Below are 22,142 nucleotides of genomic sequence, written 5' to 3'. Positions count from 1 at the left end.
TGAGAGGTTCTATGGAAATGCAAGTCTTTTTTTTAAACAGGGTTCTGAGATGTGTTCACAAGTGCAATTCTCTACAAAACAAAAGTATACCCCTGTGGTAATACCAGGTATTGCAGTACCTGAGAGAGGAATGACCATTGGCTAGACCGCGGGGTCTACCATTGGGCAATGTACATAGCCCCGCCCTGAGAGGCGGGGTATAAGAACCGATGACGTCCCAGCAGCCTCCACTTCTGTAACTTCTCTGCTGGGTACAGTTCTATCTGATTAAAGCTGAATCGATATGACTCCTCGTGGACTCAAGAGTATTGATTGTGCATCAATTTAATCAGATAAGTACTTTGAAGGATGGATCTCCGCATCAAGCTGACGTGCCTTCAGCTCAGCCCTCACGCAGAAAACTCTGCCGCGATTTTTAAGCATTTGCTGGCATGCTTCCAGAGCTACCTCGATACGGCTGCTGACACCCCCACGGAAAAGCAGAAGATACACCACCTACGCTCGCGGGTCAGCCCGGCGATCTACCCCCTGATCGAAGGGGCGGTGAACTATGATAAAGCCATGGAACTGCTGGAAGGACATTACATTCGTCCACTGAACCAGGTCTACGCCCGTCACCTGCTGGCAACGAGACGGCAGAGCCCAGATGAGACGCTCGAAGACTTCTACCAGGCACTGATAGCGCTGGGCCAAAACTGCGGCTGCCCAGCGGTGACAGGGAACGAGCACACCAAACTTTAAATTCAAGACGCTTTCGTGGCAGGTATGGTTTCCCCCGACATCCGCCGAAGGCTCCTCGAAATGGACACATTGGGCCTCACCGAGGCCCGGGCCCTGGCAGGGTCCATGGACGTGGCGTACAAGAACGCCCTTGCGTAAGCCACCGCGTGCACCGCGCCCCCCTAGGCTGCGTGGCACCCCGCTGCGACAGCCCCCCAGACTTACCCGCTTAACGCGCAGACTTACCCACTAACTCCGCAGGTCTGCGCGGCAAGGCGCCCCGCTACCGCCGCCGGCCAACGCTGCTTCTTCTGCGGCCAGGCGAATCACCCGCGCGCGCGCTGCCCGGCCCGCACCGTCACCTGCAAAGGGTGCGGCAAGAAAGGCCACTATGCCGCAGTCTGCCTAGCCCGCGCGGTGGCCGCGGTATCCAACGAGTACCCACAGCCGTTTTTCCAGGTCCCTGCTGTTCAAGGCCCACCGTCTCCCGTGCCCCCGGAACGCCGCAGCACGCCCCAGGCCCCGACCGCCCAGCTCTCACCGCCCCGCGCAGTGGCCACGGTCTCCCGTGCCTCCGGAACGCCGCAGCCCGCTCCAGGCCCCGACCGCCCAGCTCTCACCGCCCCGCGCAGTGGCCACCGTCTCCCGTGCCTCCGGAACGCCGCAGCCCGCTCCAGGCCCCGACCGCCCAGCTCTCACCGCCCCGCACAGTGGCCACGGTCTCCCGTGCCTCCGGAACGCCGCAGCCCGCTCCAGGCCCCGACCGCCCAGCTCTCACCGCCCCGCGCAGTGGCCACCGTCTCCCGTGCCTCCGGAACGCCGCAGCCCGCTCCAGGCCCCGACCGCCGAGCTCTCACCGCCCCGCGCAGTGGCCACCGTCTCCCGTGCCTCCGGAACGCCGCAGCACGCCCCAGGCCCCGACCGCCCAGCTCTCACCGCCCCGCGCAGTGGCCACCGTCTCCCGTGCCCCCGGAACGCTGCAGCACGCTCCAGGCCCCGACCGCCCAGCTCTCACTGCCCCGCACAGTGGCCACGGTCTCCCGCGTCCCCGGAACGCCGCAGCACGCTCCAGGCCCCGGCCGCCCAGCTCTCACTGCCCCGCACAGTGGCCGCGGTCTCCCGTGCCCCCGGAACGCCGCAGCACGCCCCAGGCCCCGGCCGCCCAGCTCTCACCGCCCCGCGCAGTGGCCGCGGTCTCCCGTGCCCCCGGAACGCCGCAGCACGCCCCAGGCCCCGGCCGCCCAGCTCTCACCGCCCCGCGCAGTGGCCGCGGTCTCCCGCGCCCCCGGAACGCCGCAGCACGCCCCAGGCCCCGACCGCCCAGCTCTCACCGCCCCGCGCAGTGGCACCGGTCTCCCGTGCCCCCGGAACGCCGCAGCACGCCCCAGGCCCCGGCCGCCCAGCTCTCACTGCCCCGCGCAGTGGCCACCGGTCTCCCGTGCCCCCGGAACGCCGCAGCCCGCCCCAGGCCCCGACCGCCCAGCTCTCACCGCCCCGCGCAGTGGCCACCGGTCTCCCGTGCCCCCGGAACGCCGCAGCCCGCCCCAGGCCCCGGCCGCCCAGCTCTCACCGCCCCGCACAGTGGCCACGGTCTCCCGTGCCCCCGGAACGCCGCAGCCCGCCCCAGGCCCCGACCGCCCAGCTCTCACCGCCCCGCACAGTGGCACCGGTCTCCCGTGCCTCCGGAACGCCGCAGCCCGCCCCAGGCCCCTGCCGCCCAGCTCTCACCGCCCCGCGCAGTGGCCGCCGTCTCCCGTGCCCCCGGAACGCCGCAGCACGCCCCAGGCCCCGACCGCCCAGCTCTCACCGCCCCGCGCAGTGGCCGGGGTCTCCCGCGTCCCCGGAACGCCGCAGCACGCCGCGCCCCAGGCCCCGACCGCCCAGCTCTCACCGCCCCGCACAGTGGCCACGGTCTCCCGCGTCCCCGGAACGCCGCAGCACGCCCCAGGCCCCGACCGCCCAGCTCTCACCGCCCCGCGCAGTGGCCACCGTCTCCCGTGCCTCCGGAACGCCGCAGCACGCCCCAGGCCCCGACCGCCCAGCTCTCACCGCCCCGCACAGTGGCCGGGGTCTCCCGTGCCTCCGGAACGCCGCAGCACGCCCCAGGCCCCGACCGCCCAGCTCTCACCGCCCCGCGCAGTGGCCACGGTCTCCCGCGTCCCCGGAACGCCGCAGCATGCCCCAGGCCCCGACCGCCCAGCTCTCACTGCCCCGCGCAGTGGCCGCAGTCTCCCGTGCCTCCGGAACGCCGCAGCACGCCCCAGGCCCCGACCGCCCAGCTCTCACCGCCCCGCGCAGTGGCCGCGGTCTCCCGCATCCCCGGAACGCCGCAGCACGCCCCAGGCCCCGGCCGCCCAGCTCTCACTGCCCCGCGCAGTGGCCGCAGTCTCCCGCGTCCCCGGAACGTCGCAGCACGCCCCAGGCCCCGACCGCCGAGCTCTCACTGCCCCGCGCAGTGGCCGCAGTCTCCCGCGTCCCCGGAACGTCGCAGCACGCCCCAGGCCCCGACAGCCCAGCTCTCACTGCCCCGCGCAGTGGCCGCGGTCTCCCGTGCCCCCGGAACGCCGCAGCACGCCCCAGGCCCCGACCGCCCAGCTCTCACCGCCCCGCGCAGTGGCCGCGGTCTCCCGCGCCTCCGGAACGCCGCAGCACGCCCCAGGCCCCGACCGCCCAGCTCTCACCGCCCCGCGCAGTGGCCGCGGTCTCCCGCGCCCCTGGAAAGCCGCAGCATGCCCCAGGCCCCGACCGCCCAGCTCTCACCGCCCCGCGCAGTGGCCGCCGTCTCCCGTGCCCCCGGAACGCCGCAGCACGCCCCAGGCCCCGACCGCCCAGCTCTCACCGCCCCGCGCAGTGGCCGCGGTCTCCCGTGCCCCCGGAACGCCGCAGCACGCCCCAGGCCCCGACCGCCCAGCTCTCACCGCCCCGCGCAGTGGCCGCGGTCTCCCGTGCCTCCGGAACGCCGCAGCACGCCCCAGGCCCCGACCGCCCAGCTCTCACCGCCCCGCGCAGTGGCCGCGGTCTCCCGTGCCTCCGGAACGCCGCAGCACGCCCCAGGCCCCGACCGCCCAGCTCTCACCGCCCCGCGCAGTGGCCACGGTCTCCCGTGCCCCTGGAATGCCGCAGCACGCCCCAGGCCCCGACCGCCCAGCTCTCACCGCCCCGCGCAGTGGCCGCGGTCTCCCGTGCCCCTGGAAAGCCGCAGCACGCCCCAGGCCCCGACCGCCCAGCTCTCACCGCCCCGCGCAGTGGCCGCGGTCTCCCGCGCCTCCGGAACGCCGCAGCACGCCCCAGGCCCCGACCGCCCAGCTCTCACCGCCCCGCGCAGTGGCCCCGGTCTCCCGCGTCCCCTGGAAAGCCGCAGCACGCCCAGGCCCCGACCGCCCAGCTCTCACCGCCCCGCGCAGTGGCCCCGGTCTCCCGCGTCCCCGGTACGCCGCAGCACGCCCCGCCCCAGGCCCCGGCCGCCCAGCTCTCACTGCCCCGCGCAGTGGCCGCGGTCTCCCGCGCCCCTGGAAAGCCGCAGCACGCCCAGGCCCCGACCGCCCAGCTCTCACTGCCCCGCGCAGTGGCCGCGGTCTCCCGCGTCCCCGGAACGCCGCAGCACGCCCCGCTCCAGCGCTCACCTCCACCCCCCTATCCTAGGGCCACCTGCGACCCACGGCCGCAGTCTTTCTATCCTATCCCGGCCGTCCAAGGCCCACCGCCACCCTTCTCTCCCCAGGCAGCGTGCGACCTGCGGCCACGGCCATTTTGCCCCCCCATCAACCACGCTGGATGGGTGGGCGCCGCCATTTTGTCCCTCGCCGACGCCATTTTGGATGGGGCCTCAAGCCCCCAGCATGGCTGACTACACGCTGCCCGACCAGAACTCCTTGCGCATCTGGCCTCCGTTACTCTGGATCAGAGTCGGCCCCGGATGCTAGCGAAGGCCACCACAACGATCGCCATCAACGGCCACGTGACGTCATGCCTCATCGACTCCGGGAGCACGGAGAGCTTCGTCCACCCCGACACGGTAAGGCGCTGTTCCCTGGTCACCTATCCCACCAAACAAAGGATCTCCCTGGCCTCCGGGTCACACGCAGTGGTGATAAAGGGGTTCTGTCTCGCGAACCTCACCGTCCAAGGCAGGGATTTCCGCAATTTCCGCCTATACGTGCTGCCGCATCTCTGTGCAGCCACCTTTCTGGGACTGGATTTCCAGTGCCACCTACAAAGCCTGACCTTTAAATTTGGCGGCCCTATACCCCCCCTTACTGTTTGCGGCCTCGCGACCCTTAAGGCTGACCCGCCTTCCCTGTTTGCGAGCCTCACCCCCAATTGCAAACCTGTCGCCACCAGGAGCAGACGGTACAGTGCCCAGGACCGGACCTTCATCAAGTCCGAGGTCCAAAGGCTGCTGAAGGAAGGGGTCATCGAAGCGAGCAACAGCCCCTGGAGGGCTCAAGTCGTGGTGGTAAAGACCGGGGAGAAACATAGGATGGTCATCGACTACAGCCAGACCATCAACCGGTTTACGCAGCTGGATGCGTACCCTCTCCCCGTATAGCCGACCTGGTGAACAGGATCGCGCAATACAAGGTTTTCTCCACGGTGGATCTCAAGTCTGCCTACCACCAGCCACCCCTCCATCATGGTGACCGCCAGTACACTGCCTTCGAAGCAGATGGGCGGCTCTACCACTTTTTAAGGGTTCCCTTTGGTGTCACAAACGGGGTCTCGGTCTTCCAGCGTGAGATGGACCGAATGGTTGACCGGTACGGCTTACACGCAACGTTCCCATATCTTGACAACGTCACCATCTGCGGCCACGACCAGCAGGACCACGACACCAACCTCCGTAAATTTCTCCAGACCGCACACCTCCTTAATCTGACCTTCAATAAGGAGAAGTGCGTGTTTAGCACCGACCGTCTAGCCATCTTAGGCTACGTAGTGCGAAATGGAGTCATAGGCCCCGACCCTGAGCGCATGCGCCCCCTCATGGAGTTCCCCCTCCCTCACTGCCCCAAGGCCCTAAAGCGCTGCCTCGGCTTCTTTAGCTATTATGCACAATGGGTCCCTAATTACGCCGACAAGGCTCGACTCCTGATCCAATCCACAACCTTCCCCCTGTCGACGGAGGCCCGCCAGGCCTTCTGCCGCATCAAAGCGGACATCGCAAAAGCCACGATGTGCGCCATCGACGAGTCCCTCCCCTTCCAAGTCGAGAGCGACGCGTCCGACGTAGCTCTGGCCGCCACCCTCAACCAAGCGGGCAGGCCCGTGGCTTTCTTCTCCCGTACCCTCCACGCTTCCGAAATTCACCACTCCTCGGTCGAAAAGGAAGCCCAGGCCATAGTAGAAGCTGTGCGGCACTGGAGGCATTACCTGGCCGGCAGGAGATTCACTTTCCTCACGGACCAACGGTCGGTGGCCTTCATGTTCGATAATGCACAGCGGGGCAAGATAAAAAACGACAAGATCTTGCGGTGGAGGATCGAACTCTCCACCTACAATTACGAGATCTTGTACCGTCCCGGGAAGCTGAACGAGCCTCCTGATGCCCTATCCCGCGGCACTTGTGCCACTGCACAAGTAGACCGCCTCCGAGCCCTCCACGAGGACCTCTGCCACCCGGCAGTCACCCGGTTCTTCCATTTTGTTAAGTCCCGAAACCTGCCTTACTCCATCGAGGAGGTCAGGACTGTCACCAAGTACTGCCGAATCTGCGCGGAGTGCAAACCGCACTTCTACCGACCAGAGAGGGCGCATCTGATAAAGGCTTCCCATCCCTTTGAACGCCTCAGCATGGACTTCAAAGGCCCCCTCCCCTCCACCGACCACAACACGTACTTCCTTAACGTGATTGACGAGTACTCCCGGTTCCCATTCGCCATCCCCTGCCCAGACATGACCACAACCACCATCATCAAGGCCCTCCAAAGTATTTTTACGCTGTTCGGTTTCCCCGCGTACATACACAGTGATAGGGGGTCCTCCTTATGAGCGACGAGCTGCGCCAGTTCCTGCTTAGCAAAGGCATCGCCTCGAGAAGAACGACCAGCTACAACCCCCGGGGTAACGGGCAGGTAGAAAGGGAGAATGGAACGGTCTGGAAGACCGTCCTGCTGGCCCTTCGGTCCAGGAATCTCCCAGTCTCCCGCTGGCAAGAAGTCCTCCCAGTGGCCCTTCACTCCATTCGGTCGCTGCTATGTACTACCACAAACCAGACACCTCACAAACGTCTCCTTGTTTTTCCCAGGAAGTCTTCCTCGGGGACCTCGCTCCCAACCTGGCTAGCGACACCCGGAACCGTCCTGCTGCGGAAACATGCGAGGGCACACAAGTCGGACCCGCTGGTCGAGAGGGTCCACCGGCTGCATGCCAACCCCCAGTACGCCTACGTAGCGTTCCCCGACGGACGCCAAGATACGGTCTCCCTCCGGGACCTGCCGCCCGCCGGAGCCCCACGCGCGCCCGAGCCACTCCACCCCCCCCCCCCCCCCCGCCCCACACCGCACCTGACCGGAGGGTCAGTACTGCCGCCAGAACCCCGACCCAGAGCCGAGCAGGCACCGACGCCCCCTACAGGCACCCCTTCCTTCTGCCCATTTTTCAACCTTACAGCGCCGCCTAGGGGTGACGAAACTGCCTGGGAGGCAGACACCACGTTCCCGGAGTCACTACGCCGGGGCCCTCACCAGGATCGCCGCCGAAACTAAGACGCTCCAGTAGGACGACCAGGCCACCCGATCGTCTGATTGCAGCACCATGAGGAAAATAAACAACACAAGGACTTTCTCCGTTACCCTCGACATCATGGTACCTGCAATACCTGGTCCTACCATGCAAAGGCGACAGTAGCACTGGCCATCACCCCGCTAGGTCCTTTTTTAACAGGGGGTGAATGTGGTAATACCAGGTATTGCAGTACCTGAGAGGTGAATGATCATTGGCTAGACCGCGGGGTCTACCATTGGGCAATGTACATAGCCCCGCCCTGAGAGGCGGGGTATAAGAACCGATGCCGTCCCAGCAGCCTCCACTTCTGTAACTTCTCTGCTGGGTACAGTTCTATCTGATTAAAGCTGAATCGATATGACTCCTCGGGGACTCAAGAGTATTGATTGTGCATCAACCCCTTGCACAAGACCTTGGTCAGATTTGATTTAGATTACGTATTGTGTCCTATTTTGGTCTCCTGACTTGGAGGACATTGGGAGTTTGGCGAGGATGCGGAGGATTGACGTCCACCTTAACACGACTGAGTTACTCAGACCTGCGCAGAGAACTGGCTCTCTACACTTTAGAGAAATGTCGACTTGGCTTTGATCCAGAGGTTTGTAAAATAATGAGAATTGTATTTATGTAGCCCAAATATTTCAGCTGAAGAGGTTAGGCAGGACTTGAGTCAGAATGCCAAGTTAAGGCCATGTCTCGGTTCGATGTCAGAGGCAATTTTTTTCCCCCAGGTTCAGTGAGGCTGTGTGCAGCTTGTGAGGCCAATACTGATCTGTGAGAGGTGGATTGTGGGCGTCAGGGAGATCACCTTGTTGTACAAGTGGTAAGTATCCCCGAACTAAGTTCGGGCCAGTGCATTCACCTGAGCTAGGTTCGATCAGCTAAGGTCACCAGAGAGTGACGGAGCAAAGTTTTATTTTGATTAATTAGCCTGGGAATTTCAACTGGGTTTTCATCTCTCAGGAGATTTCCTGCCTTTGAGGTTGTAAGGAATGTCAGTGCTGTGATAGATAGTGTTTCACAACTGCATGGACCATGCTAGGTGGACCGGTAGATCTTTCGCAGTACATCATATTCCTTTCTTTGTATATATATCCCTGTTTGGTTCCAATTTACACATTGACTAGCCTCTCCATTCACTCCAGTTTCAAAGGTTGCTTTCAGTTCCTTAATCACAGTTGTCCATTTCCTTTGTCGACTATGAACAGAGAGAACTGCCATTGGTATAGCACTGTCAGGATTTCCCAGAGTGCAATCACTGTTGTAATGTTGTAATGTTAGAAAAGTGTGCACAGAAAGTTCCCGCAAGCAACAAATGCTTATGGCTACTTTATCTGATTTTGTTATGTTGGTCAGGGCACCGGGGAGCAATCTCCAACTCTGCTTCAAACCAGTGGCCGTGGCCTGAGTGGGCAGAGAGGGCCGCCGTTTAACATCTCATTTAAACACGGCACCTCTGACGGTGTGGCACTCCCTCAGTAACGCACTGGGAATGTCAGAGGCCGGCGCTGCAGTGCAGGGCCCTGGCCAAAGGGGATGGGGGGGGGGGGGGGGGGGGGGGGGGCACACAGAGAGGTGTTTGTGGCGGTGGGTTCACCATGGGAACACCAATCAGAGTCTCGGTAGCTCCAAATTTGCCGATAGGCTCATTTGAATTGCAGCAGGCAATGCAGAATAACATCGGGCTGTGATTGGTGGACTCCCCTTGTGAGCGGGAAAGCTGTTTGCCAGATGCTGAGAGGTGGTGGAGATGTGGAGCGGTTCACACACCGAGCGCCTGAATTGCTGTGAAGTTTCTGAACTTTCATTAAGTAAATGTGCAAAGCAGCAGCCAAGTTTCTGGCGTTTGATTTGATTTGATTTATTGTCAAATGGACAACACGGTAGCACAGTGGTTAGCACGATTACTTCACAGCTCCAGGGTCCCAGGTTCGATTCCCCGCTGGGTCACTATCTGGGCAGAGTCTGCACGTTCTCCCCGTGTGTGCCTGGGTTTCCTCCGGGTGCTCCGGTTTCCTCCCACAGTCCAATGATGTGCAGGTTAGGTGGATTGGCCATGATACATTCTGTCCAAAAAGGTTTGGTGGGGTTACGGGGATAGGGTGGAGGTGTGGGCTTGGGTAGGGTGCTCTCTCCAAGGGCCGGTGCAAAGTTGACGGGCCAAATGGCCTCCTTCTGCACTGTAAATTCTGTGATTCTATGAACAGTGAAAAGTATTTTTCTGCGGCCAAGGGAACGTACACAGCACGTACATAGGAGACAAAAAGAGAATAATTGACAGAGTACACCAACAAACAGTGATTGGTTATAGTGCGGAACAAGGGGCCAAACAAAGCAAATAAGTGAGCAAGAGCAGAATTAAATATGAAGTGGAAAAGAGTTTTAGTAAGTCAGAACAGTGATAAGAGATAAAACAAAGGATCTGGGCGAGAGAGGTCACAAAGAGTCGCCATGCTCCAACACCATCTTGGAATTGCATCTTGGCATGTGGTCTGGTGGGCTTGAACAGAGCTAGAGACCAACCAGGCAGAGCTGAGTGTGAGAGGGCTGGGCAACAACCAGACCAGGCAGCAGGGACAAGAGAGAACAGAGGAGATATAGCCAGCTGCAACAGCCAGGCAGCCATCCAAGGTGTACACGTGTTCACCAAGGCTGGAGGGACCCGCCACCGAGCGAAAGCTGACAGGTGAACAGAGTCGGCATTGTGGGCGAGGCTCACCATTACTGTGGGCAGGGCTCCACATCATTGGGGGAGGGGCTTGACATCATCGGGGGGAGGGGCTTGACATCATCGGGGGGAGGGGCGTGAAGTGGGGCCCTACAAATAGGAAGAGCGCAGGGCCGCCAAACGTGTAAGTCTGCCTCTGGTCAACCTGTATTCAGCCAACTCTTGGCACTGGAACTTTGAGGTGATGAATTTATCCACTGATCGCTTTCCAACACTGGATTTGTGATGCTGAAGTAGACTCCCAGAGGACATGAGTTAAATTACATTATGACAGATTACGACATTGAATTCAGTAAATATCCAATTGTTCTAAAAATCTGACTTGACTTGCGGTGGTTTAGAACATAGAACATACAGTGCAGAAGGAGGCCATTCGGCCCATCGAGTCTGCACCGTCCCACTTAAACCCTCACTTCAACCCTCTTCCTTTACCCCAATAACCCCTCCTAACCCTTTGGACACTAAGGGCAATTTATCATGGCCAATCCACCTAACCTGCTCTTCTCTGGACTGTGGGAGGAAACCGGAGCACCCGGAGGAAACCCACGCACACACGGGGAGAACGTGCAGACTCCACACAGACAGTGACCCAGCCGGGAAACGAACCTGGGACTCTGGCGCTGTGAAGCCACAATGCTAACAACTATGCTACCGTGATCCCCCCCCCGTGTATATAAGGGAAGGCGTGCCCAATTGGCACCCACTGCAATACTGTACTTTTTGCCCCTCACTTTCTGTAGGAGGTGGTATTTCCTTTTGGAAACTCACATAGAATCCCTAAATTCCTAAATAAGAAGGGGGCTATTTGGCCCATTGAGTCTGCACCTAATCGCTGAAAGAGCCCCCTGCCTAGGCCCACGCCCCTGCCTATCCCCGTAGGCCCACCCAACTGTTGGACACTATGGGACAATTTATCATGGCCAATGCATCTGACCTGCTCATCTTTGGACTGCGGGAGGAAACCGGAGCACCCGGAGGAAACCCACGCAGACACGGGGAGAACGTGCAGACTCCGCACAGACAGTGACCCAAGGGTCGGAGTCGAGCCCGGGTCTCTGGAGCTGTGAGACATCAGTACTAACCGCTGTCCACGCAAGTAATCAATGGAGTAAGAGTCTTGATTGATTGAAATGAACAGAAAAGTACGGGGAAAGAAGGTGGACAGCAGAAGTACGTCGGCAGAAGTACGAGCTCATCGTCAGATAAAATGTCGGAGGCAGCCTACATGACTCTGGCCACTCCAATCACTGGGTATTCACTCAGTTCAATGTTGTAAACTATCATAATGTAATTTAACTCATGTTCTCTGGGAGTCTACTTCAGCATCACAAATCCAGTGTTTTCTAATACCCCTGCGAAGGAATTTTATAAACACTGGCGGATTGTGTCGGAAGACCTCTGGAAAAATGAAAATCGCTTATTGTCACGAGTCGGCTTCAATGGAGTTACTGTGAAAAGCCCTTAGTCGCCACATTCCGGTGCCTGTTCGGGGAGGCTGGTATGGGAAATCAATGGAGAAGACCTTGACCCCCATCTGAGCAACGCTGGAGGAAAACAATGGAACCGTGAAAGCCCATGGAGCAACGGGTGAAGGTATGGAAGTGGCCCTTTCGAGCCACAGTGACCAGATTGCCTCACTGGAAACGGAGCTATCGTTGGTGGTCAAAGTGAACAAATGGTTGCCGGCCAAGGTGAATGATATAGAAATTGGTCTAGGAGGCAAAACATTGACTTGTGGGGCTGCCAGAGGGGATGGGCGGCCCAACACTCACAGAGTCCTTCACAGAGATGTTTGGTAAGATGGTAGAAAGGGATGGGGGGGTGTAGTTGGACTGACGTCCCCTCCTGAGTTGGACTGAGTCCACCATTCATTCCGGCAGAGGCCCCCGTCTTGAGAATCCACCGTGTGTGGTAATAGTGAAGTTCCATAGTTTCAAAGAGAAAGAGTGGGTTCTGAGATGGGCGAAGGAGCAGCGAGACTTTAAATGGGAGGGCCACGCCATCAGGTTCTACCGTGGGAGCAGGGCTGGCAAAGAAGAGGCCTGAGTTCAATAGAGCCAAAGCCGCCCTATATAAAAGTAGAGTCTACCCGGCTCGGCTTAGAGTGACTTTCGATGGATAGGACCATTTATTTGATGCGCCGGGAGAGGTGTATTCGTTTGTTCAGAAACACTAGTTGGGCATGGTGTGAGTGAGTGTTTAGGTGTTGGGCATGTTGAATTGTTACATTGTTGGGGATCCATGTTTGTTTTTGCATTTTCTTGTTCTTCTTGGGGTTGAATTTTCACAGTTTGGGTTGAGGTTTTAGTTCTATGTGGGGTTTGTTATGATTGGTCTTTCGGAACACAATGGTTTATGGGTTTCTAGTATTTTGCTGTTTGTAACCATTTTTCATAACTCTGGTTGGGAGCCTCCCTGCTAACCTAAGAGTTAGCTCACGGGAGCAGTTTTGAAAGGTTGGCTTCAGTTCATTACAGTAGTTTTTTAATATAATGAGCTCAGAGTTCTTGTTTTGTTTCGGTTTGTTAGAAGCAGATTGTAGTTGTCTGTGTTTGCCGTACTTCTATTTTTACGTATATTTGGATGTACGCGATGGTGTGGATGGAGTGAGGTGGGGGTCGTTTGCTGACAGTGGCTGCAGATTTTATTTTGTTTGTCTTTTGATTTGGTTTGGTGGCCATCTTACGCGGGCCCGTTTGCCGGACTGTCTACGTACCTTTTGGGCAAACTCTCTTGGTGGAAATGGCTGACTCCGGATTGAGGGGGGGTGGGGAGGGTGGGAGACCCACAATTTGGTTGGTCACCTGGAATAGCCCAGTGAAGAGGTCGGGAGTATTTGTTCACCTTAAGAGTTTAAACTCCGATTTCCGATAGGGTGTTTTGGGGGGTCATGGACCAGACAAGGCTGCGGAAGGGGTGGGTAGAACAAGTCTTTCATTCGGGTTTCAATGGTAGGGCCGGGGGGGGGGCGGCAATATTAATTAATAAAAAGGTTCAAAAGTTTTCCTGCCTCTAAGATCTTGGCTGACCTCAACATGATCGAGGGTCTCATTGCCCCCGACTTGGTCTTAAATCCTCAACAAGGTCATTAAATCCTCTCATGAGATTTGCAACACTCGGAACACGTCGCGATCCTAATTTACATAGAAGTGAACAGTCAGGCTCACTTAAATATGTTACCTACCGATGCTCCTGAGGCCCGTGAACTAATACTGTGCCTGGGATACCTCACCATGGCGCTGTTTAGCACTGGTCCACACAAACATTGACAGGCATAATGGCACCTGGTGGGGGTCACCCAGGCCAACGTAGGCTCCCAAGTGGTCAGCCCCTGGGCCGGGCGGTACCCTGAGTTCCCACTGACACCCAGGCACCTTGGCACTGTTTGCCTGGGTACCCTGACAGTGCCACCCTAGCACTGCCAAGCTGGCAGGGGCAATGCCAGGGTGCCAGGCTGGCTGTACCAAGTTGCCCATGCCAGGGATCAGGTCTGGGGTGCCATGCCCTCATGGGGTGGGATGCTGGAGGGGCTCGAGGTCCTCCTAACAGGTAAGTTGAGCTGTCCGGAGGTACGGTGGGGAGTGCGAGGAGGGTTGAGAGATAGGGGTGGCTTTTAAAAATGAGGTAATTGTGGCCTCCATGGAACCATAGAATTCCTACGCTGCAGAAAGAGACCATCAAGTCTATGCCGACCCTCTGAAAGAGGACCCTACCTGGGCCCACTCCCTGCCCTTATCATCATAACCCCACCCACTACCATAACCTGGGTCCCAGGCACTGTGAGATAGCAGTGCTAACCACTGTGCCACCCTGACGCTCTTTGGGGCGGTCCTTGCTGAGGCCCCCCAAAAAATGAGTCGTTTTGACAGCATGGTTATTCTCTGTTTGCATGGCGTGAAATCGTGCCGGTTATTGTCTCTGGCTGTCTGGTGGGCACGCCGGCGGTGATGGTTAATATCTACGTCCCGAACCTGGACAATACAAATTTTATTGATCTGCTGGTCTCCCACACTAATTTACATTTGCATCAGCTTACTTTGCGTCAGGACCTAATCTGTGTTCTGGACCCGAGTCAGGATCGGTCCAAGACTCTTACTCCATCAGGTGTGATCAGAACTTTGTTGTCTTTCATGGAGCAGGCGGGGCGTGGGGGTAGATCCTTGGCGCTTTTTACACGCAGGTGGCAAAGTTTCTTGTTTTTCTCGCATGTTCGGCAGGTAAACTCGCGGGTGTATTTTCTGGTGATAGATGGGTCTCTCCTCCCTTCTGTGGTGGTGGGTGAGTGCTCAGCGATTCCAGACCATACCCCGCACTTGATTTAGCACCAGAGTCAGGTCCCTCCCAGCGTCCGCCATGGAGGTTAGATGTAAAATTACCAGCGGATAGGACATTTTGTGAACACATCTCCATTGCCATTGGGGTCTTTGTAAACTTCAATAAAATTGAGTCAACCCTGCCCTCCACACTGTGGGAGGCACTGAAGGTGGTCCTCAGGGGGGAGATTATCTCCTATGAAATGAAATGAAATGAAATGAAATGAAATGAATGAAATGACGTGCATTTGGTGAAGACAGCGAGGGCGGAGTAGCCGAGGCTGCTGCACTCCATTTTTGAGGAAGACCACCAGTACTCATTTGTCCCTACCCCGGAGTTGTTGGCAAGTAGGAAAAAGCTGCAAACGCAATTCGAGCCAGTATCGACAGAGAGGTGCCAGCTGCCAAATGTTATGCTTTATGAATACAGGGACAAGGTCAGTCGCCTCTTGGTTCACCATCTTAAGTGGCAGGCCCGCCTCCAGGGGCCACAACTCAAGAAGCAGCCTGGTTTCCCCCCCCCCTTCTCGGGGCTGGTTTGGCACACTGGGCTAAATAGCTGGCTTGTAATGCAGAACAAGGTCAGCAGCACGGTTCAATTCCCGCACCGGCCTCCCTGAACAGGCGCCGGAATGTGGCAACTAAGGGCCTTTTCACAGTAACTTCATTGCAGCCCACTTGTGACAATAAGCGATTGTCCCATTCTGGATGGCAAGGTATGGAGTGAGGCCCTTCACAGGGTCAACTCCACGTCTTCCTGTGCTTGCCCAAGTCTGATTCAATTCAAGTGGTGCACAGGGCGCATTTGACTAAAGCGAGGATGAGTGGATTCTTCTCGAGGGTGGAGGTTAAGTGTGAGCGCTGCTCCTGGGGGGCAGCTAACCACACTCATATGTTCCCTTCTTGTCTCAAGTTGGTAAGCTTCTGGGCCTCTTTCTTTACACCATGTCGGAGATACTCAATGTAGATGAATCCAGCAGATTCTCTTAAAACAGGTTAGATTTTGCCTGTGAGCATAACAGCAGTTTCTCAAATGGCTGGCAGGTTAAACAATAGTTTGACACAGGCAATAATCTGCAAGCTGGTTCCTAAAAGATATCTCTCTCTGCAAGAGGTTAATACAAGGCATCTCTTTACAGCAAGTATTTCTGATTGCCTAACTGTATTTAAAAGTGGATTGTGATCTGCGATGGGTTTTGCTTGAGTGGAGATAAAATGTAGCAGTTAGAAGTTAGTGTTTCATTGCCATTGTTAAGCATTGTTTAACTGGTAATTGTAAGTTATTTTCTTTATGATGTTAAAGATATTGTAGAGTTATAGAGTCCTAGATGTTTACAGCATGAAAACAGGCCCTTCGGCCCAGCTTGTCCATGCCGCCCAGTTTCTATCACTAAGCTAGCCCCACTTGCCCGCATTTGACCCATATCCCTCTATACCCACCCTGCCCATGTAACTGTCTAACTGCTTTTTAAAGGAAAAAATTGTATCCGCCTCAAACCACCTCGACAGATATCTTTGCAGCATCCTTGAGCACGGGTGAGGTGCCGGAGGACTGGAGAATTGCAAATGTTGTCCCTTTGTTTAAGAAGGGTGGCAGGGATAATAGACCTGTGAGCTTGACATCAGTGGTAGGCAAACTGTTGGAGAAGATACTGAGGGATAGGATCTATTCACATTTGGAAGAAAATAGATTTATCAGTGATAGGCAGCATGGTTTTGTGCAGGGAAGGTCGTGTCTTACAAACCTAATAGAATTATTTGAGGAAGTGGCAATGTTAATTGATGACGGAAGGGCTGTAGATGTCATATACATGGACTTCAGTAAGGCGTTTGATAAAGTTTCCCATGGCAGGCTGATGGAAAAAGTGAAGTCGTATGGGGTTCAGGGTGTACTAGCTAGATGGATAAAGAACTGGCTGGGCAACAGGAGACAGAGAGTAGTGGTGGAAGGGAGTGTCTCAAAATGGAGAAAGGTGACTAGTGGTGTTCCACAGGGATCCGTGCTCGGACCACTGTTGTTTGTGATATACATAAATGACCTGGACGAAGGTATAGGTGGTCTGATTAGCAAGTTTGCAGATGATACTAAGATTGGTGGAGTTGCAGATAGCGAGGAGGACTGTCAGAAAATACAGCAAAATATAGATAGATTGGAGAGTTGGTCAGAGCAATGGCAGATGGAGTTCAATCCAGGCAAATGCGAGGTGATGCATTTTGGAAGATCTAATTCAAGAGCAGACTATACGGTCAATGGAAGAGTCCTGGGGAAAATTGATGTACAGAGAGATCTGGGAGTTCAGGTCCATTGTACCCTGAAGGTGGCAATGCAGGTCGATAGAGTGGTCAAGAAGGCATACAGCATGCTTGCCTTCATCGGACGGGGTATTGAGTACAAGAGTCGGCAGGTCATGTTACAGTTGTACAGGACTTTGGTTAGGCCACATTTGGAATACTGCGTGCAGTTCTGGTCACCACATTACCAGAAGGATGTGGATGCTTTAGAGAGGGTGCTGGGGAGGTACACCAGAATGTTGCCTGGTATGGAGAGTGCTAGCTATGAAGAAAGGTTGAGTAGATTAGGATTGTTTTCGTTGGAAAGACGGAGGTTGAGGGGGGACCTGATTCAGGTCTACAAAATTATGAGAGGTATGGTCTCTTTTGTATCTCTCCCCTCTCACCTTAAACCTATGCTCTCTATTTCTAGACTCCTCTACCTTTGGGAAACGATGTTGACTATCTACCTTACCGATGCTCCTCATTATTTTATAGATCTCTATAAGATCACCCCATAGCCTCCTACGCTCCAGGGAAAAAAGTCCCAGCATCTCTTTATAACTCAGACCATCAAGTCCTGTATCATGCTCGTAAATTTTTTCTGCACTCTTTCTAGTTTAACAATAACCTTCCTATAATAGGGTGACCAGAACTGAACACAGTATTCTGTGTGTGGTCTTACCAACTTGTTCAACTTCAACAAGACGTGTATTCAATATTCTGACCAATAAAACCTAGCATGCTGAATGCCTTCTTCACCACCCTGTCCACCTACTCCATCTGCCATTCATCTGTCCACTGGCCCAATTGGTCAAGATCCCGTTGCAATCCAAGTTTGTTTTAATACACCTTATCCCTATTTGTGCGTGGATTAACTCTTGGGGCGAAGTATCCTTTCCTCACAGTCACACAAATTAAATTAAATATTGGGGTTTCTGTCTGGTATCCCAGCAACTGTTGGGGTCTGGCCCAGGATTGTGATAAGGAGTATCTTAAATGAGTAAAGAGAGGCGTAGAGGTTTGGGGAGAAATGTTTTGAGCTTCGGGCCCCGGTAACTGGTATCACTGCTGCCAATGGTGGGGTAATAAAAATTGGAGATTGGAATGAGGCAGAGTTGGAGGAGTACAGCGATCCCAGGTTGGATGAGGCGATGGAGATGGGGAGGGAGTGAGCAAAGGTGTGGAGAGATTTGAACAAATCCTGCAAAGTGATCAAGCAAGGTACCCACTGGGACCAGAGGGGCACCAATATCCTGGGGGGGGGGGGGGGGGGGGGGGCGGGTGGGGGGAATTTGCTAATGCTCTTCGGGAGGGTTTAAACTAGTTCAGCAGGGGGTTGGGAATCTGAATTGTAGCTCCAGTGTACGGGAGGTTGAGAGTAATGAGGTCATGAGTAAAGTTTCAAAGTTGCAGGAGCGTACCGGCAGGCAGGAAGGTGGTTTAAAGTGTGTCGTCTTCAATGCCAGGAGCATCCGGAATAAGGTGGGTGAACTTGCGGCATGTGTTAGTACCTGGGACTTCGATGTTGTGGCCATTTCGGAGACATGGACAGAGCAGGGACAGGAATGGTTGTTGCAGGTTCTGGGGTTTAGATATTTCAGTAAGCTAAGGGAAGGTGGTAAAAGAGGGGGAGGGGTGGCATTGTTAGTCAAGGACGGTATTACGGTGGCAGAACGGACGTTTGATGAGGACTCGTCTACTGAGGTAATATGGGCTGAGGTTAGAAACAGGAAAGGAGAGGTCACCCTGTTAGGGGCTTTCTATAGGCCTCCGAAAAGTTCCAGAGATGTAGAGGAAAGGATTGCAAAGATGATTCTGGATAGGAGCGAAAGCAATAGGGTAGTTGTTATGGAGGACTTTAACTTTCCAAATATTGACTGGATACGCTATAGTTCGAGTACTTTAGATGGGTCTGTTTTTGTCCAATGTGTGCAGGAGGGTTTCCTGACACAGTATGTAGATAGACCAACGAGAGGCGAGGCCATTTTGGATTTGGTACTGGCTAATGAACCAGGACAGGTGTTAGATTTGGAGGTAGGTGAGCAATTTGGTGATAGTGACCACAATTCGATTACGTTTACTTTAGTGATGGAAAGGGATAGGTATATACCGCAGGGCAAGAGTTATATCTGGGGGAAAGGCAATTATGATGCGATGAGGCAAGACCTAGGATGCATCGGATGGAGAGGAAAACTGCAGGGGATGGGCATAATGGAAATGTGGAGCTTGTTCAAGGAACAGCTAATGCGTGTCCTTGATAAGTATGTACCTGTCAGGCAGGGAGGAAGTGGTCGAGCGAAGGAACCGTGGTTTACTAAAGGAGTCGAAACACTTGTCAAGAGGAAGAAGGAGGCTTATGTAAAGATGAGACATGAAGGTTCAGTTAGGGCGCTTGAGAGTTACAAGTTAGCTAAGAAGGACTTAAAGAGAGAGCTAAGAAGAGCCAGGAGGGGACATGAGAAGTCTTTGGCAGGCAGGATTAAGGATAACCCTAAAGCTTTCTACAGATATGTCAGGAATAAAAGAATGACTAGGGTAAGAGTAGAGACAGTCAAGGACAGTAGTGGGACGTTGTGTGTGGAGTCCGAGGAGACAGGAGAGGTGCTAAATGAATATTTTTCATCAGTATTCACACAGGAAAAAGACAATGTTGTCGAGGAGAATACTGAGATTCAGGCTACTAGACTAGAAGGGCTTGAACTTCATAAGGAGGAGGTGTTAGCAATTTTGGAAAGTGTGAAAATAGATAAGTCCCCTGGGCCGGATGGGATTTATCCTAGGATTCTCTGGGAAGATAGGGAGGAGATTGCTGAGCCTTTGGCTTTGATCTTTAAGTCATCTTTGTCTGCAGGAATAGTGCCAGAAGACTGAGAATAGCAACTGTTGTCCCCTTGTTCAAGAAGGGGAGTAGAGACAACCCCGGTAACTATAGACCAGTGAGCCTTACTTCTGTTGTCGGCAGAATCTTGGAAAGGTTTATAAGAGATAGGATGTACAATCATCTGGAAAGGAATAATTTGATTAGAGATAGTCAACACGGTTTTGTGAAGGGTAGGTCGTGCCTCACATACCTTAATGAGTTCTTTGAGAAGGTGACCAAACAGGTGGACGAGGGTAAAGCAGTTGATGTGGTGTATATGGATTTTAGTAAAGCGTTTGATAAGGTTCCCCACGGTAGGCTACTGCAGAAAATACGGAGGCATGGGATTCAGGGTGATTTAGCAGTTTTGATCAGAAATTGGCTAGCTGGAAGAAGACAAAGGGTGATGGTTGATGGGAAATGTTCAGACTGTAGTCCAGTTACTAGTGGTGTACCACAATGATCTGTTTTGGGGCCACTGCTGTTTGTCATTTTTCTTCATGACCTGGAGGAGGGCGTAGAAGGATGGGTGAGTAAATTTGCAGATGACACTAAAGTCGATGGAGTTGTGGACAGTGCGGAAGGATGTTACAAGTTACAGAGGGACATAGATAAGCTGCAGCGCTGGGCTGAGAGGTGGCAAATGGAGTTTAGTGCAGAAAAGTGTGAGGTGATTCATTTTGGAAGAAATAACAGGAAGACAGAGTACTGGGCTAACGGTAAGATTCTTGGTAGTGTGAATGAGCAGAGAGATCTCAGTGTCCATGTACATAGATCCCTGAAAGTTGCTACCCAGGTTGAGAGGGTTGTTAAGAAGGCGTACGGTGTGTTAGCTTTTATTGGTAGAGGGATTGAGTTTCGGAGCCATGAGGTCAAGTTGCAGCTGTACAAAACTCTGGTGCGGCCGCATTTGGACTATTGCGTGCAATTCTGGTCGCCGCATTATAGGAAGGATGTGGAAGCATTGGAAAGGGTGCAGAGGAGATTTACCAGAATGTTGCCTGGTATGGAGGGAAGATCTTATGAGGGAAGGCTGAGGGACTTGAGGCTGTTTTCGTTAGAGAGAAGGTTAAGAGGTGACTTAATTGAGGCATACAAGATGATCAGAGGATTGAATAGGGTGGACAGTGAGAGCCTTTTTACTTGGATGGTGATGTCTAGCATGAGGGGACATAGCATTAAATTAAGGGGAGATAGATATAGGCCAGATGTCAGAAGTAGGTTCTTTATTCAGAGAGTAGTAAGGGCGTGGAATGCCCTGCCTGCAACAGTAGTGGACTCGCCAACACTAAGGACATTCAAATGGTCATTGGATAGACATATGGACGATAAGGGAATAGTGTAGATGGGCTTTAGAGTGGTTTCACAGGTCGGCGCAACATCGAGGCCGAAGGGCCTGTACTGCGCTGTAATGTTCTATGTTCTATGTTCTATGGGGAGGGACGGATCGTCGCAGTGTCACACAAATTCTGGGAAGGGGTAATAGAAAGGGGCGCTCAGTGTTGAAGGGAAAGGCAGGTGTACAGAGGAACTTACAATGTTTACGGATGGTTGATCGTTGATCTGCTTTTTTCTTTTCTCCTCTTCTCAAGATCACCAGTGTGTCAGCATCTACAGCCACATCATTCATGAGTTCAAACGTTTGTGGATGTTCCTGCATGACCTGATGTACAAGAAGGAATGCCCTAGCCGTAGCACACCACGGCCCACCTGCTCACGGGAGACTCTCCCTTGCACCACCTCAGGAGGGCACAAGAGGCACAAGAAGTCCTATGCCCATTGCAAGAGGAGACGGATGCGCTATCTGGAGCCCGACGAGCAAGAGATCCTGAGCCATCTGTGCTGCAACTATGACCCTCATAAGTTCACCAGGGCAGAATGGACGATAAACCTCCAAGGGTACGCACCTGGCGAGAAGAAACCTGGGAATTGCAGTAATGCCTGCAAACATTCACGTGTAGCCTTCAACTCGTAGGGAAAACGTGCGCAACCCAACACTTTGAGCCCTGGATCTATTAAAGATATAGCTGTCTCTCTTAATGACAGCCAACCCTCTTTCCTGGTAACCTCAAATGATGTTACTGGTTCCTTGCAAAACAGCATACATAAAATTATTCTTATCTGCTTCACAAAAATTATATATCAACTCGACTCTACCAATAATAAAACTCTTAGGCTTTAAATGCAGAACGACTGATTTCCATTGCTGTGCAAGTGCACCCCAACTGGCCAAGTATTTCCAATCTTAAATTCTGGTTTTGTTTGTAGCATTTGCTTTTATTTTGTTTATGAAATTATTTCTAATCAATTGAACAGAAGGTTGAATTATAATTGTCCTGGCACAGTATTTTAGTTGTTTTTTCTTTTCCTATGTGTATCGGATTATGACACCCGAATACTCTTTCCCAGTATGTTCAGTACTGGGGGAATATTCTGGGGTCTCTCTGTTCCTAAGTTATGGGTTTAAGCCCCACTACAGAGTCTGAAGTTGACATTTCAGTGCGGCACTGAGGGTGTGCTGCAT

General features: G+C 54.5%; 1 long non-coding RNA gene across 1 annotated transcript in view; it reads left to right on the top strand.

Moving 5' to 3' along the window:
• LOC140389251 (uncharacterized) overlaps positions 1 to 21,868 on the top strand; it is a 30,279-nt gene extending 8,411 nt beyond the window's left edge. The window contains exon 3 of the long non-coding RNA XR_011934313.1: positions 21,211 to 21,868. This is a non-coding gene — a long non-coding RNA (uncharacterized lncRNA). The remainder of the gene's footprint in view (positions 1 to 21,210) is intronic.
• The last annotated feature ends 274 nt before the right edge of the window (positions 21,869 to 22,142 follow it).

This window comes from Scyliorhinus torazame, chromosome 14, assembly GCF_047496885.1.
Source record: "Scyliorhinus torazame isolate Kashiwa2021f chromosome 14, sScyTor2.1, whole genome shotgun sequence".
Taxonomy (NCBI): domain Eukaryota; kingdom Metazoa; phylum Chordata; class Chondrichthyes; order Carcharhiniformes; family Scyliorhinidae; genus Scyliorhinus; species Scyliorhinus torazame.
This window is presented reverse-complemented; position numbering and strand designations above follow the sequence as displayed.